Here is a 14,870-nt window from a genome sequence, read left to right on the forward strand (position 1 = left end):
TTTGAAAAATACCGAAATATTCCAAGATACTTTACAAAAAATTGGCGCCGCGATTTTATGACTGAGCCAGCTGCGGCAGTCCGGCGTCAAGCGACATAGGTTGTCGTCTGGCGCTAAGGTTCATCGGCTGGCGCCAGATTTTTTTCTGTGACGCCGATGTCTCGTCGATCTTCTGTTGAATTTTTTACTAAGTCTAGGATGCGAGGTTTGAAAAAAATGAAGTGGCCGCACCCGAAAAAGGTTGCCTACGTATCCTTTCTCATGAAATCAGGCCAAACGTAGCTCTCTTGAGTGTCCTACTCAAGTGATTATGGGTAGTATTTTTTAAGTTGGTCAAGATTGTCATGTTCGAGAACTCATTGCCATCCATATCAGTTAATTTTGCTGCACCTCCTGACAGGATTGTTTTGACAATATAGGGTCCAGACCAATTAGGTCTGAATTTTCCCCTTGGATCTAAAACATTTTTCCTTAATGCTTTTAACACCAAATCTCCTACTTTGATGTTTCTTGTCTTGACCTTCTTATTGAAATGTCTAGCCATACGAGTTTGATAGCATTGAGTATGATGTAGAGCTTCTAGTCGTTTTTCATCAAGTAGAATTAGCTCCTCATATGTCGCCCTAGTCCATTCAACTTCATCGAGTTTGCTTTCTAATGCAATGCGTAGATATGGAATCTCTAGCTCTACAGGTTGTACGACATCCATTCCATAAACCAAGGAAAATGGCGTATTTCCTGTTGATGTGCAAATTGACTTGTGATAACCCCACAATGCAAAGTGAAGTTTTTCAGGCCAATCCTTGTAATTTTCTGCCATTTTCTCGATGATAGGCTTTAAATTTTTATTGGCCGCTTCGACAGCTCCATTTTCCTGAGGTCTATAAGGAGAAGAATGATGATGTTGAATACCATATTTTTGTAGCAATTCTTCGCACTCGGCTTGAAAGTGAGTTCCATTGTCACTTATCATTTCATGTGGGACTCCATATCGACAAATAATATTTCTTTCGATAAAGAGTGCTACATGTTTTGCAGTGAGTTTAGCGTATGGTTGTGCTTCGACCCACTTTGTGAAGTAATCAATTGCCACTAAAATGTATTTGTGACCTCCTGTTCCCGGAGGAGTGATTTTGCCAATGATGTCGATTCCCCATGTATAGAATGGCCATGGCGAAGTGTAGGTGTAGAGTAGAGATGGAGGAATATGTTGTAAATTGGTGTAGATTTGGCACTTAGGGCATCTTTTTACGTATTGATGGTAATCCCTATTCATTGTAGTCCAATAGTATCGTTCTCGCATTATCTTTTGGACTAGCATTTTGCCATTTACGTGAGTTCCACAAATTCCCTCGTGGACTATCCTCATTGCTCTTTGAGCATCCTTTTTTCCTACACATAAGAGAGCTCGACCCTTAGGTACCCTTTTGTGTAACTCGTTGTCTATGAGTACTGTAGACACCCAATTGTGTCTCCCCAATAACCAAACCCGGTGATGAGTACCTTTCACGTCGAATCATAATCGAATGAAGCGAAAGTGTGAAAAGTCTAGTGTTGCGGATAGTTTTTAATTCTTTTCTTTCTCTTTGTTTTTGAAAACTTATTTTAAAGAGAACAGCTAATCCAGTTTGGTTGGTCCATGATATGGGTCCAGTAATAATGTATTTGGATAAGGCTTGACAAGGGCTATCCAACGATATATTATAAGCCCAATTCCGATGAATATTGAGGAAGTTATGGCCAATTTACTAAACTGGGCCCGGTTTGAGCTTTATATGCGGCCCAATGATCTAGAGGAGGGCCTAATATGATTTATCATTCCTAATGCAATTAGGAATGGTTTTAGTCTTCTAGAATCTTCTAGAAGGTTCTTTTCATTCCTAATTCAATTAGCATTGATAAATTGACTTTTATTGACTTTTCAGAGTTTTAATTAAAATCAAAGAGCATTTTTTGAGGAAAGATACGATTTTATCCTCTTCTATGGCAAAATTTATCTGATTTAAGAAAACGCATCAAAAACAAGATTGGCGCCTGGCGCCAGCATTAGCGCCTGGCGCCAGCATTGGCGCCTGGCGCTGACGTTGGCGCTTGGCGCCAATGGCCAATGTCTGGCGCCGATCTCGTTTTGCGTGCGCCAAACTCTGTTTTGTTAATTTTATCTTTTTGGCTGATTTTCTCTATAAATAATGTATTAAAAACTCCGTTTTCATTCACCAATTCTCACGAATTCTCACCTACAATCAGTTTTCATTCGCAATCATTAATTCTCTAATTCTCTCTAATCATTCACCATCATCTCTCCTTCTCTTTCTTTTTCTAAACTTTGTTTTCAAATACAAAATTCCGTATTCACAAGATCTAGTAACACCTAGCCATATTCGAATTTGCTTTCGCCCTAGACGTGAAAGGTTTAATTTCTGAGGACTTGGTCCCAAAATCTCTATTTCAATTATTTAATTAAATTGTTTAACTATTATTTTCCTTGAAGTTACTAACGTGTGTATTTTGTTATTAGAAAGAGGTACGAGGCATCAAAGTAAGTGCTTTAACGGTTTTTATTGATGTTATGATGTTGAAATCATGTTTATATTATTATGATGTTCCTATTATCATGTCTAGGGTAATTATAATATCAAATATGCTTAATATGATTCCTGCGATGCTTCCTATGTTCTTCCTAATATTTATGATTGTTAGTATCATGTTAGGGCTAAAGATTTGATTTTTATTGCTTAGTGACATGCTAGGGTTTGTTATTAATCTTGTTAGTATCATGCCTAGGATCTTGCTATTTTTATTATGCTTTATTATTAACATGAACATAATTACGATTATAATTGTTATAATTTATGATGATTATAAATATTATTATTATTGTTATTTTGATGATGATTATTATTATTATGATTATAATTTTATTATTCATGATATTGATTATTGTTATGTTGCTTGATGCTTATTTATTGTTATTGCTTGATCACACCTTTTATGCATGTTTAAAGGGAATTGATACTTGTATTCACGCTTAATAAGATAATTAATAATCTTGTTTAGGGTTAATTTGATTATAATTCAAGTGATCGCCAAAAATAGATTTATTTGTGCATTAAATTCAACCAACATAGATAAAAAGGTTTAGGGTTAATCTATTGATTGTATGTTAGTCGAAAAGCGCACATGAATACGATCAGAATAAAGTAGAGGCCTATTATTAGGGCAGGTTCAATCTCTTTTAGGTTGGATTTGTACCTTCATCCCCGAACCCTTATTTGGTTCAAGACCTTATGGAGTTGACGATCTCTTGGATCGTTAAGGGGTGTAACCTTCACCTCGTGAACGGTTTACAAGTTCCTAAAAAAACTTGTTGGCGACTCTTTTGCTCTATCTTCTTCCCTTTTGGACGCCACCGTACTTTATTGTATGATCACAGTGGGGTTCAAGCTAGGGGTTAATGCTTGAAATCTATTCCCTACAGTTTTTGGCGACTCCACTGGGGACGATTTCTATTTTAATTCCTGAATTTGTTTCGGCAATGATTTAGAATGAGTGGATGAGACTCGAAAAGTTCTAAGTATTTCATGTGCGTAATTTTGATTAACATTATTGTCATATGCATAAAAAAGTTCTCATTGGAAAGACCATTCGTAATGAGTTAAAAACATAGGATTTTACACGTAGGAAATTTGAGAAATATCTTTCACAACTAGGACTGAAATAACACCGCGCGAAACTGTAAAATTTTATCGAGCAAAGAAAGCTGCTGAGGCATGTGGGAAGTAACGTCAGGGGCCAGAGCTTGGCGCCAGCATTTTAGTCGTAGCGCCAGACGCCAGTATTGGCGCCAGTCTCTGTTTGTTGGCGCCAATTTCCCTCAATACCGAGCCAGAAATATGCGTTCTAATTTCAACCGGTTTTTCATATTGTTTGCTCGATCCTACTTCCTGATTGAATTTTTTCTCACTTTTCTGAAACCCATATGTGTTCTACATATGGACATAACCCTCTGGGAATTCATGCTCCATCTACCCGATTGAACGCTCCGAGATGTTGAATTCACCAAACCATGGAAGCGAGTTTTTTCTAAAACTCGCGGTGTCCCATCCACTCGCGCCAAACCTTCACGCTTAGGATTCCGCGCGGTGCATCCGGACAATTAACCATGGACCCTCTTTGACTAAACCATATCCCGAACTTTAGAGAACTAGAGCCATGGTTAGGTTGCGAACTCATTGCATAATATTGTGCCTACTTGACTAATTGTGCATTATTTGTTGTGCATACTCTATGTGATTTTTCCTAACCGTTTGTTTGACTTGTGTTAAGACTAAATAAACTAATTAATGACTAAAGGACTTTGTTTAATTAATTAATTAATTAATTTGAGATAATAAATATACCTAAAATCGAGTCATAGTTCCTTTAAGTCAACCCGGATTTTAATTCCCGTATACTGCACAAGCGTCAACGTATTTTGGTCATAGCTGGAGTTCTAGAATGAACTACGAGTCTTAAAACCTATGGATCTATAAACCCGAGTTTTATCTTTAATTTGGCGTTGGTTTCATCTAAATCAGAATCACAAATCAAAAGTTATGACTAAAATACCACAGTATATCCGGTTTAATGCATATACGTGAAATCTTAACTTAGTCTTTGCTTGAGTCTAGTCACATAGTCTAGCCACATGGTCATGACACGAGTCTTAACATACCACCTACACTCACTAGTCTTAGCACACACTTTGAGTACACATGTCACCATGGCCATGTCTTAGGTTCATGCATAAGTCGGTGTTTCCGTCATTTTAAGTTGGGGGGTATATTCTATTCCTAATTCTTCATGTCCCTCCACCTCCATCATTCTTTTTTCACATTATATATCATCTTTCTTCACTTCCTCCATCCATTTCATGTTGAATGAAGTTTGAGTCAAATAATTAACAATAAATATCCCCAAATTCCTTTTCCACAGTACTTGGTCGAGGAGAGAAGGGCGATTAATCAAGGACAACCTCTTTATTCAAGTTTCACTTTTCGATAAACCGATTCGTCAAAAGTGGAAGGCTAAAAGGATAATGGCAAGTCAAGAAAAAGTCAATGAGCTTAGGAACCAATTAGTTACCGTGACTGAGACAATGAAGCTACTCACACTCAAGATCAATGATCCCGTGAAGCAACAACAGATGGATCTCATGCAAGAGAGTCTAAGCAAGCTATCTAGTGACTATAAATTTCAGGGCATGAGTTCACAAGGGGTCTCACTGGACAAGGAACTTCTTCCGCATAAGTTTGACGCCACTGAAATCCCTAAATTCAAGGCAATAGATAACCCTTACTTCCATCTAAGAGCTTTAGAAACTATAATGAGCATTAAGCGTATCGATAAGAAGGTTTTCCCCTCTCTGTTCCCACTATCTCTCGAAACCGTTTGTCAACAATGGTTCTTTTCTCTCGAGAAAGAAAAAACCTCTTCTTGGGAGTCGATAACAAACACTTTCATAGATAGATATAAGTGCAACATCCAAGACGAAACAGACCATTGACAACTTTAGATGTTAAAACAAAAGGAAAACGAAGGGTTCACTTCTTTCTTCAATAAATGGAGGGAAAATTCCGCTAATATGGTCAAGGCTCCTACCGAAAAAGAATCTGTGAGGATGTTTATCAAGAATCTCCAAGGGAAGTATTCAAAGCACTTAAAGTACCAACACAATTTAGATATTTTCAAAGCTGTCTATAATATAGGCATTGACATTGAAGATGACCTTCTGAAAGATAATGGTGCGAGAGGAAAGAAGAACGACCATCCTTCTTCTTCCTCTCCCATTAATGAAGTACATGCCACGAACGCCTCTAAACCACGAATCCAAAGATCAAAAAGAGTGTTCACTCCACTTGGTATGAGTTATGAAACGGCTTTTGAGAAGCTACATCACAAAGGACTAGTCATGCCCATAGGGCCCATCAAAGATCCAGTTCCAGAAGCCAGGCCACCTAAGTGGGACCCTAATAAGCACTGCAAATATCATCAAGGAAAGGGTCACGACACTGAAGAGTGTTGGAAACTCAAAGAAGCTATTCAAGATCTGATCAATAACAATGAAACTTCTGAGATTCTAGCCATCGAAGATGACCAAGCATCCTTTGATCCATCACTTCTTATCACACCTGTAGGAGAGCCCATGATTGAGACAGCTTATATGACCTCTCTCGATGAAGTGGCCATAATTGAGGAGGATGAAAGTCTTTTCTTAGATAATACCAAGGAAGACTCGTCAAGTCTAAAAGAGGACATTCGAAAACTGCAAGATGTCATTGTCATGCTCTTAAAATTGGTAGAAGGATTAGCAAATCGGTTGATGGCCATTGAACAAAATTCTCGCCAAGGGTTTAATGAAGAACTCAATGCTCCTAAGCCACAGGCAAAACAGACCATTTTAGAATACACACCAATAGGAATGACTTACAATGAAGCTTTTGACTGTCTTCACGATCAAGGTCTCATTCACCCCATTGGTTCCAGTCAAGTCCCTCCACCTGAAAAACGTTTTCCCAATTGGGACCCAAAATCTTATTGTCGATACCATAGAGGTCGTTGTCACACCACCAAAGTATGTCTCGCCCTCAAGGATCGTGTTCAAGATTTCATTGATTCAAATCTCCTTCATGTTCCTCCGCGCGACAAGAAGGCCAAGATTAGTAACAACAGTAACAGTGGCTGTAACGGGAAGAAGAACGACTATCCTTCTTCTTCCGAAAAACGCCTACTCTAGTAATAGTGTTGGTACTTTCGACCTTAGTGAGATCCTAGCCATGGGTAATCGAAAGCAACTGAGAAAGGATTTCACCCCTATTGGAATTAGCTACGATAAGGCTTTCGATCGACTCCATGCCAAAGGACTCATTACTCCCATTGGGCCTATTCAAGATCCCCCACTTAAGAAGAGATCGCCTATTTGGAATCCAGACGAACACTGCAAATACCATCAAGGTAGGGGTCATGCTACTGAGAGCTGTTGGAAGCTAAAGGAGGCTATCCAACATTTGATTGATAACAACAAGCTTCCCATTAACAAGAAGAGCAAGTGATGATAAAGGAAACAACGCAAGACAAGAAGCGAGCTTCAACGACAAGATCTCATGACCTCTTTTTTCCATTTCTTTCTTTTTTTTATTTACCCTTTCCCCAATAAGTCTAGCATAGGCACCTTTTTTATTCTCCTTAGATTAATTTTGTAGATTATTTTCTTTCTTTTCTTTTAATAAAATGAGCATTTATTTTCTTGCATATGATCATTTCATTATATTGCATTAAAATAAAAAAAAAAAAATAAAAAAAAAAAAATGTCGAATTAAACACAAGGTATACCAATGATTTAAGGCAACCCTTGTAGCCACATCATATCTCCTTTAACCTTTCAAATATGCAATCCTTTCTTCATAAACCACTTTGAGCCTTGTCTAACGATAGACCTTTCTTTTTTCAACCTACATCTATCTATCCTTGGGATGGGATGGTGTGCAACTTTTGCAATTCTAAAGAAAGCTTGAGCAAATTCAAAAGATTAAAATAGCAAAAATAGAAAAAAAAATAAATAAAAGTGTACAAAAGGGCAAGTGTTCCAATGTCTTTGACATGAAAATGTCTTTGATAAGAACACGTCTCATATTGCGTCTCTTATCGAGTGCTCGGTACCGTGCCTGAGAAACATGAATGCCAAGTGAGTGATAGACCGCATGATCGGGATTGCCCACGCTTATAAAAATAAAATAGATGCTAAAGCAAAAGATAAAAGAGAGCTAAAAAACAGTAGAAACTCAAGCATAAAAATATAAAGATTCAAAAGCAAGGTTGCACACCTTGGGGGCTTATCTAGGGTCTTGAGCCTTTATCCCCTTCTTCTATAACCTTTAGCCTAACCACGTTACAACCATTAAAAAGACCTTTTTGAGATATATACACACTTGTGCGAGGTTCGGCTAGAGCTACGTTCGGCCTGATTCCTAACTGATACGTAGGCAACCTCACATCGAGGTGCGGCCGTAATAAAAATGCATTCATATTCACATTCACACACTTAAACCATGATCATATCAAGAGATATCCTATGCTCATCCCTATTCATGTAGAGCTAGACTTGGGGGCTTGATCCCTACATCATTAGCTTACTGATAGGCTTATCGCGTACCTAACAAAAATAACCTAACTATTCCTTCTAACTGTGTAGTAGGGCAAGTAAGGATCGAATCCCAAGAGACTATGGTTCATTCAATTAATCAGACTCAATTAATCACTAAGCACGTGACCAATCAATAATGGATGATAATAATCAACTAATTTATTAAATAACACAATTAACTAGAGGAAATATTAATCAATAAACTAAAGCATCCAAGATCAAGCATCACCACGATTATGATTGATAAACTAATAAATCTACCCCCAATATATAAATCAATTGACAAGAAGAAAAGCAATCCCTAATAATAATACCAAAGGTCTCTTCCGAGTTATCAATGGCTTCCCAAATTAACTATCAAGCCTACTTCCGTGGAATCAAGCGAATAAGGGACATTAAACACCATGCCTAGATTCCTAATTATTCAATCATCTACTTCCGTGATGATCTTCAAACCCTTAATTGAAATAACCTAATCCCGTTAATACCCAACTTCCGTTGCAATAAGAACAAAGGGATGATAACAATACTAATTATCCCTAATCTAGTATTGGCATAAACACAATCAATTAAGCATGTCAATTGGGATTATTATTGGGGAATTTAAAGATCTACTTTATACATCAATCATAATCGGGCTTAGCAAGATCCCGGATTAAGGAAACTACTCACAAATCATAATTAAATCAAAAACAAGATCTAATAGAGAACACATAATTAAAGAACTATAAAATAAATAAAAGAGATGGAAAGTAAGAAATACCAAATACTTCAATTGATGATCTTGAATTCTTGAGGAACAATTAATAAAACTAGGATTAAAGATTGAAATTGCTTAAGAAAATAAAACTAGGGTTCTTGAGAGTTTTCTAGGGCTTAAGGAGAAAACTAATGAAAAACTAACTGTCTAAAAGTTAATTACAAAAGGGTATTTATACCCCCAAAAGATAATATTTCGGAAAAATAAGAAAATACGCGTTCTTGAGCTTTGCCCGGTCTGACCGGGCGGACCTCGCCCGATCGGGCGGAGGAAGGCTGCGTAAAATACGACAGTTTTCCTTCTTTGCCCGGTCTGACCGGGCGAACCTCGCCCGGTCGGGCGCGCGTAACACGTTTCCAAAATTGCATCTCATAACTTGATTTCTTCATCGCCCGGTCTGACCGGGCGAAGCCTGCCCGATCGGGCGCGCGTTGCACCGTTCAGAATTGGGCTTCTTCCTGTGAACTCCTCATTGCCCGGTCTGCCCGGGCAAGCCATGCCCGGTCGGGCATTCCACATAAATTGCAGTTCTTGGCTATCAACTCTTCCGAATCTACTAAAAACACGTCCAATTGCCTAGAAACGCTTCATATTCCTGAAAAGCTTACTAAAACAATCGAATACACTAAAGAAGAGATTGTTAGCAAGAAATAGCTCCGTAGAGCTCAAAACCATGTAAAATCATGCAATCAAACCGGGGAAAACCATTGTATAAAACACGTATATCAAATTCCCCCAAGCTAAACCTTTGCTTGTCCCTAAGCAAAGCAATGAATAAATAAATCAATACTTCACCCCAAAAGTAACTCAAATCAATAAATACGATTAAAGGTAAACTCGACAGTTATGCATCAAAGTCAACCAATCAAATCCATCTAACTACTCATCCTGTCTGACAATGGTCAAATAGAGCAAACCACAAGAGCATATAGAATTCAAGACTAGTGTTCACACACTCAACTCTCATTTATGTGGCGAGTAAAAGATATACTCGGTCGCTCTCCATCCAACTCCTTTAAATGTGAACAATGCCCTCCCAAGCTCACGCACTCGTGTGTTTTAAGAAAACAAGCACTCAACCTAGCAGTCGACTCGAAATATATCAAATCATTCTTTGCATTGGAAAACAACTAATTTCACATTCACACAACTCTATGCACAAAGGTCAGAAGGTCTTCAAAGCTTGTAATGTAAGGCTAGGGTAAAAGGTAGGAAATATTTGGGAAAATGTAAGAGTAAAGCTATGCTTAAGGGAGCCAAAATCCTAATAAATAAAACCAAGGTCAAAACAAATTAATGACCAAATCATCTCCAACACAACTCAGCTCTACCAAAAATTCACCAAACATCCCAATTATATTAAAAATTTCCAACACTTAAAATTTCACTCATATATACAAAATATAAAATTATAGAACTTGAGTAAACAAACAAACTTTGAACTCTCTTTTTTTTTCTTGAGCAGCCTTCAATTAGAACACTTGAACATTGAAACAATTTTTTTTCCTTTGCTCTTTCTTTTTCTTTTCTCTCACATTGGAATTTTTTTTTTTTCTTTGCACAATAAATTTTCAATTTTTTTTTTCTTTTTTCAATCCACAACAATAAGAACAAATAAGAAACTTCTCAAATCCACCCAAAATTGTGCAAATTACATGCACACTACAACTCCCTCGCCTCACTCACTATTAGCTCCCCCAAGCTAAGCTTGGGACTAGTAACCAATGGGCTTAAATAGGCTTGTAATGTGGCAAAAATAAACAATAAAAGGGCACAAGCAACAACATGGGTAGCAAGAAGGGAACAAATGTATCTAATATCGTCTGAAGGCCACCTAGAGGAACAAATGCCTTCGTCCTCCTCAATGTGCATATTAATGAGTCATGCAAACATTACTCAAAGTTATAAACCAATACTCAACTTCATTGACATACCAGGAACTAACACACATTCCTAACCAAATCAACTAGTCAAGCACTATATTCACAAGTAGTTGGGCAAAATTGACTCATGGTAAGACATCCAAGCAATCAAACATCAAATCATGGCTAACCTATCCACAATACTCGTCATCATATACCAAGAATTAAAACAATTTTCATGAATGGGGCACAGGGAAGCATGATTTATTATTCATTGGATCGTATTTTTGTATTTTTTTTTTTTTAAGAAGAAAACAACTAAAATAACTACACTAAAATAAAACAAGAAAGATAAGAGAGATAAGGAGAGAGAATACCAACATGTACGAAGTAACTCCCCCAAGCTAAACGCGGCAATGGCCTCATTGCAGCTTAAGGAGAGCATAGCAATCTCGACGGCTCCTCAAAAGGAAGCGGAGGGGCCATCATCATCACCACCAACATCATCATCATCAACATCATCATCATCAACATCATCATCATCAACACCATCATCCTCGACACCAGCTGTGCCACTGCCACCTGCCATATCTCCCGCACCGGGAAAGTGATACCAAGAAGGATGGGGACCATCCCTCGGGATATACCCTTGCCTGCAGAAGTAGTCATAAACAGGATACATAGACAAGCGAAAATCCTGCTGGCCTGCGTTAAGCTCCCGAAGGTTAGTCTCTATGGTCTGGACTCGGGTAGAAAGGTCCAGCTGACCTACCCTAAGCTCCCTAATACCGGCCATAATGGCCTCGTGATCGCTAGGAGGAGGCGGAGCAAGGGAGGAGGTAGAGGGTCCAGCAGACTCTCTCCTAAAATAGGTCCTAGTGGGGCAGCTGGTACAGGGGTAGACGAATCACTAGGAACTGGAGAAGGTAGGAGGGCTGGTGAGGCATAATCTTAGTTAGGTCAGGGGAAGGTAAAGGCACAGAAAGCCTGTTGGTTCTCCCTATGATCCAACTAAATCTATTAAAATCTATGGATAACCAACCCGCAGTAGTGAGATAATGCTGATCTAAGGTAATGGGGCCAGGCACTGGGCATCGGCTGGCTTCATCAAAGCCTTCCCGAAGTGCTAGGTGAGTGACAAGGCCTCCTAGGACGATAGGAATGTTAGAGCGTTCACCATTCGATTTAATTGTCGTATAAGTGGTGCCTTGCTTTTTAAGGTGAAGGGCAAACAAGTGTGCAATATTCATTTTAAAGTCTCCATCCTCATCCCCACGCCTTAAATAACTACCTAAGATCGAAATCTCGTCCGACCTAACATTATTAGGTTCGATTCTACCAAAAATAGTCCACCCAGTGAATCTAGTCCACAGCCTAAGGACTGGTTGGTGGATTTTGTGTGAAAGGGCGTGCTGGAAAGATTCAATGTTTTCACCAGTCATAGCAAACCAAAGTTCCCCAGAAATGAAGCTACTAGGTTGCACAGTTAAGCCGGTACAAGGAAGTCCAAACTTCCTAGCAAAGCCTTCTAAGGACATTCTATGAGACCTATTCAGCAACCTATACACAACATACTTCACCAAACCATTCCTACCCTTTTCAATATCAAATGAGCTCAAAAATTCAAGAGTTAAATCTTCATAAGTTCTATAGTTCATATTGAATAGTTGAGACATTCCTAATTTTGCAAACAAATTCTTACATTCCGAATCTATTCCTAGCTTAGAAAGCAATGAACGGTCAAAGAATCGGGTAGGGATTACCTTTCGGCGCGAGAGCTCGATGAACCGCTGCTTTTGGTTTGGGAATTCCGGAACGAAAACCACGTGTGGGTACCCGGTTACACTTTCCAAGTCCAATTGTGGTTGTTGTTGGGGTGTGCTTCTCGTTCTTTCCTTTGAGACATCTTCAAAAGCTCGAAATTATGTGAGTGGTGAGATAGCCTGGGGTTTTCTTGAGGTTGAACAAAGAGGAGGGACGGAGTTGCAGAAATATTTTGCAAAAAAAAATTGGGTTTGTATGGTGAATTTGAGGGATTTGATTGTTGAATCTTGATGAAATTGGATGGGAGATGAAGTTAGGGTTTTTAGAATTGGGGATTTTTAGAGAGAGAAAGAGTAGAGGGTATGAGAGTTTGAGGAATGGGAATGAAAGAAGATGCTGAAATCCTAATATAAACCCGCAGGATTCCATCGCGCCCGATCGGGCGCTCTTTGCCCGGTCTGACCGGGCGAAGAGACTGGACTTCAATTCCTTTTTTTTTTTTTTTTTTTTTTTTTTTTTTTTTTTTCAGATTCTGCTACTCGCGCCCGATCGGGCGGGCTTTGCCCGTCTGATCGGGCGGAGAGAAGCTTAGCTTCATACTCTTCTTTTTGGCTCTCTGTTTCTCGCGCCCGATCGGGCGGAATTTGCCCGGTCTGACCGGGCGAAGAGCAAAAACGCGATAACTCGATCTTTGACTGCTCTCTTGACATCCCACTTCGTGCTTAGCTTGATACTCTCTGTAAAACAGCATAACACAGACATAAACTGAAAGATAAAGTATAAAATATTAAGGAAAATAGAAAAAAGAATCGGGTTGCCTCCCGCAAGCGCTTGTTTAGAAGGTCATTAGCTTGACCGTATTCATCCTCATTGAGTTTGTGGCGGGGAAGAGAATGTGATATCTGACTTCTCTTCAATAGGATCTCCCGCTCGATAGTGCTTCACCCTTTGTCCGTTGACTTTGAAGGTGCCCCCGGTGTTGTTCCATAATTCAATGGTGCCATAAGGATATGCTTTGTAGACCGTGAAAGGCCCGACCATCTTGACCTGAGTTTCCCTGGAAATAGTTTCAACCTTGAATTGAATAGAAGGACTTTGATCTCCTTCTTTGAATTCTCTTCTTATGAGGCCCTTGTCGTGCCACCTTTTTGTTTTCTCCTTATAAAGCTTTGAACTCTCATAGGCTTCGAGGCGGAGCTCATCTAGCTCATTCAACTGCAATAGCCTCTTCTCTCCCGCGGCCTTAGCGTCAAAGTTCAGGCTTTTGATGGCCCAAAATGCTCGATGTTCTAGCTCGACGGGTAAGTGACAAGCTTTTCCGTATACAAGTCTGTACGGGGTTGTACCTATTGGAGTTTTGTAAGCTGTTCGGTAAGCCCAAAGTGCATCATCAATTTGTCAGCCCAATCCTTTCTCGTTCTTGCAACTGTTTTCTCTAGGATGGACTTTATCTCTCGATTTATACCTCTACTTGGCCACTGGTTTGGGGGGGTGATAGCCAATTCCAAGTTTGTGCTGCACTCCATATTTCTTCAACATTGCTTCGAATCGGCTCTCCATGAAGTGTGTTCCCCTGTCACTAATCAACACACGTGGGATACCAAATCTATTGAAAATGTTTTTCTTGAAGAATTTACTTACCACACGGGCATCATTGCTTGGTGTAGCAATGGCCTCAACCCATTTTGACACAGTAGTCAACGGCTACCAAAATGTATCGATTCCCCTTAGAGAAGAGAAAGGGCCCATGAAATCTATCCCCCACACATCAAACAACTCGACTCGAGTATGTTGTTGAGTGGCATTTCGTTCCTCTTGGAAATATTTCCCGTTCGTTGACAACGGTCACAGGCCTTGACATAGGAGTACACATCCTTAACATAGTGGCCAGTAAAATCCGCATTGTAGGATCTTTGCAGTTGTTTTCGAGGGCCTGCATGTCCACCACAAGGTAAGTCATGGCAATGAGAAATTATATTGCTTACCTCACTTTCGGGAATGCACCGTCTGATCACTGCATCGGCACATAGTTTGTACAAGAAAGGGTCTTCCCAAAAGTGTCGGTGTGCCTCATAAAGGAATTTCTTCCTTTGTTGATAGGAGTAACCGTGAGGCATTGTAACCTGTAGAAAGATAGTTAGCTAAATCAGCATACCAAGGAGATTCAACCTGTAAAAGAGCTAAACAAACGCTCAACGGGAAAAAGAGTCATCAAATGGGAGGTTATCCTCATCCTCCTCATCAAGGAGGAGCGAGAGAGATGGTCTGCGACGACATTCTCTGTCCCCTTCGTATCTCTGAT

This window comes from Chenopodium quinoa, unplaced genomic scaffold (genome assembly GCF_001683475.1).
Source record: "Chenopodium quinoa cultivar QQ74 unplaced genomic scaffold, ASM168347v1, whole genome shotgun sequence".
Classification (NCBI taxonomy): Eukaryota; Viridiplantae; Streptophyta; class Magnoliopsida; order Caryophyllales; family Amaranthaceae; genus Chenopodium; species Chenopodium quinoa.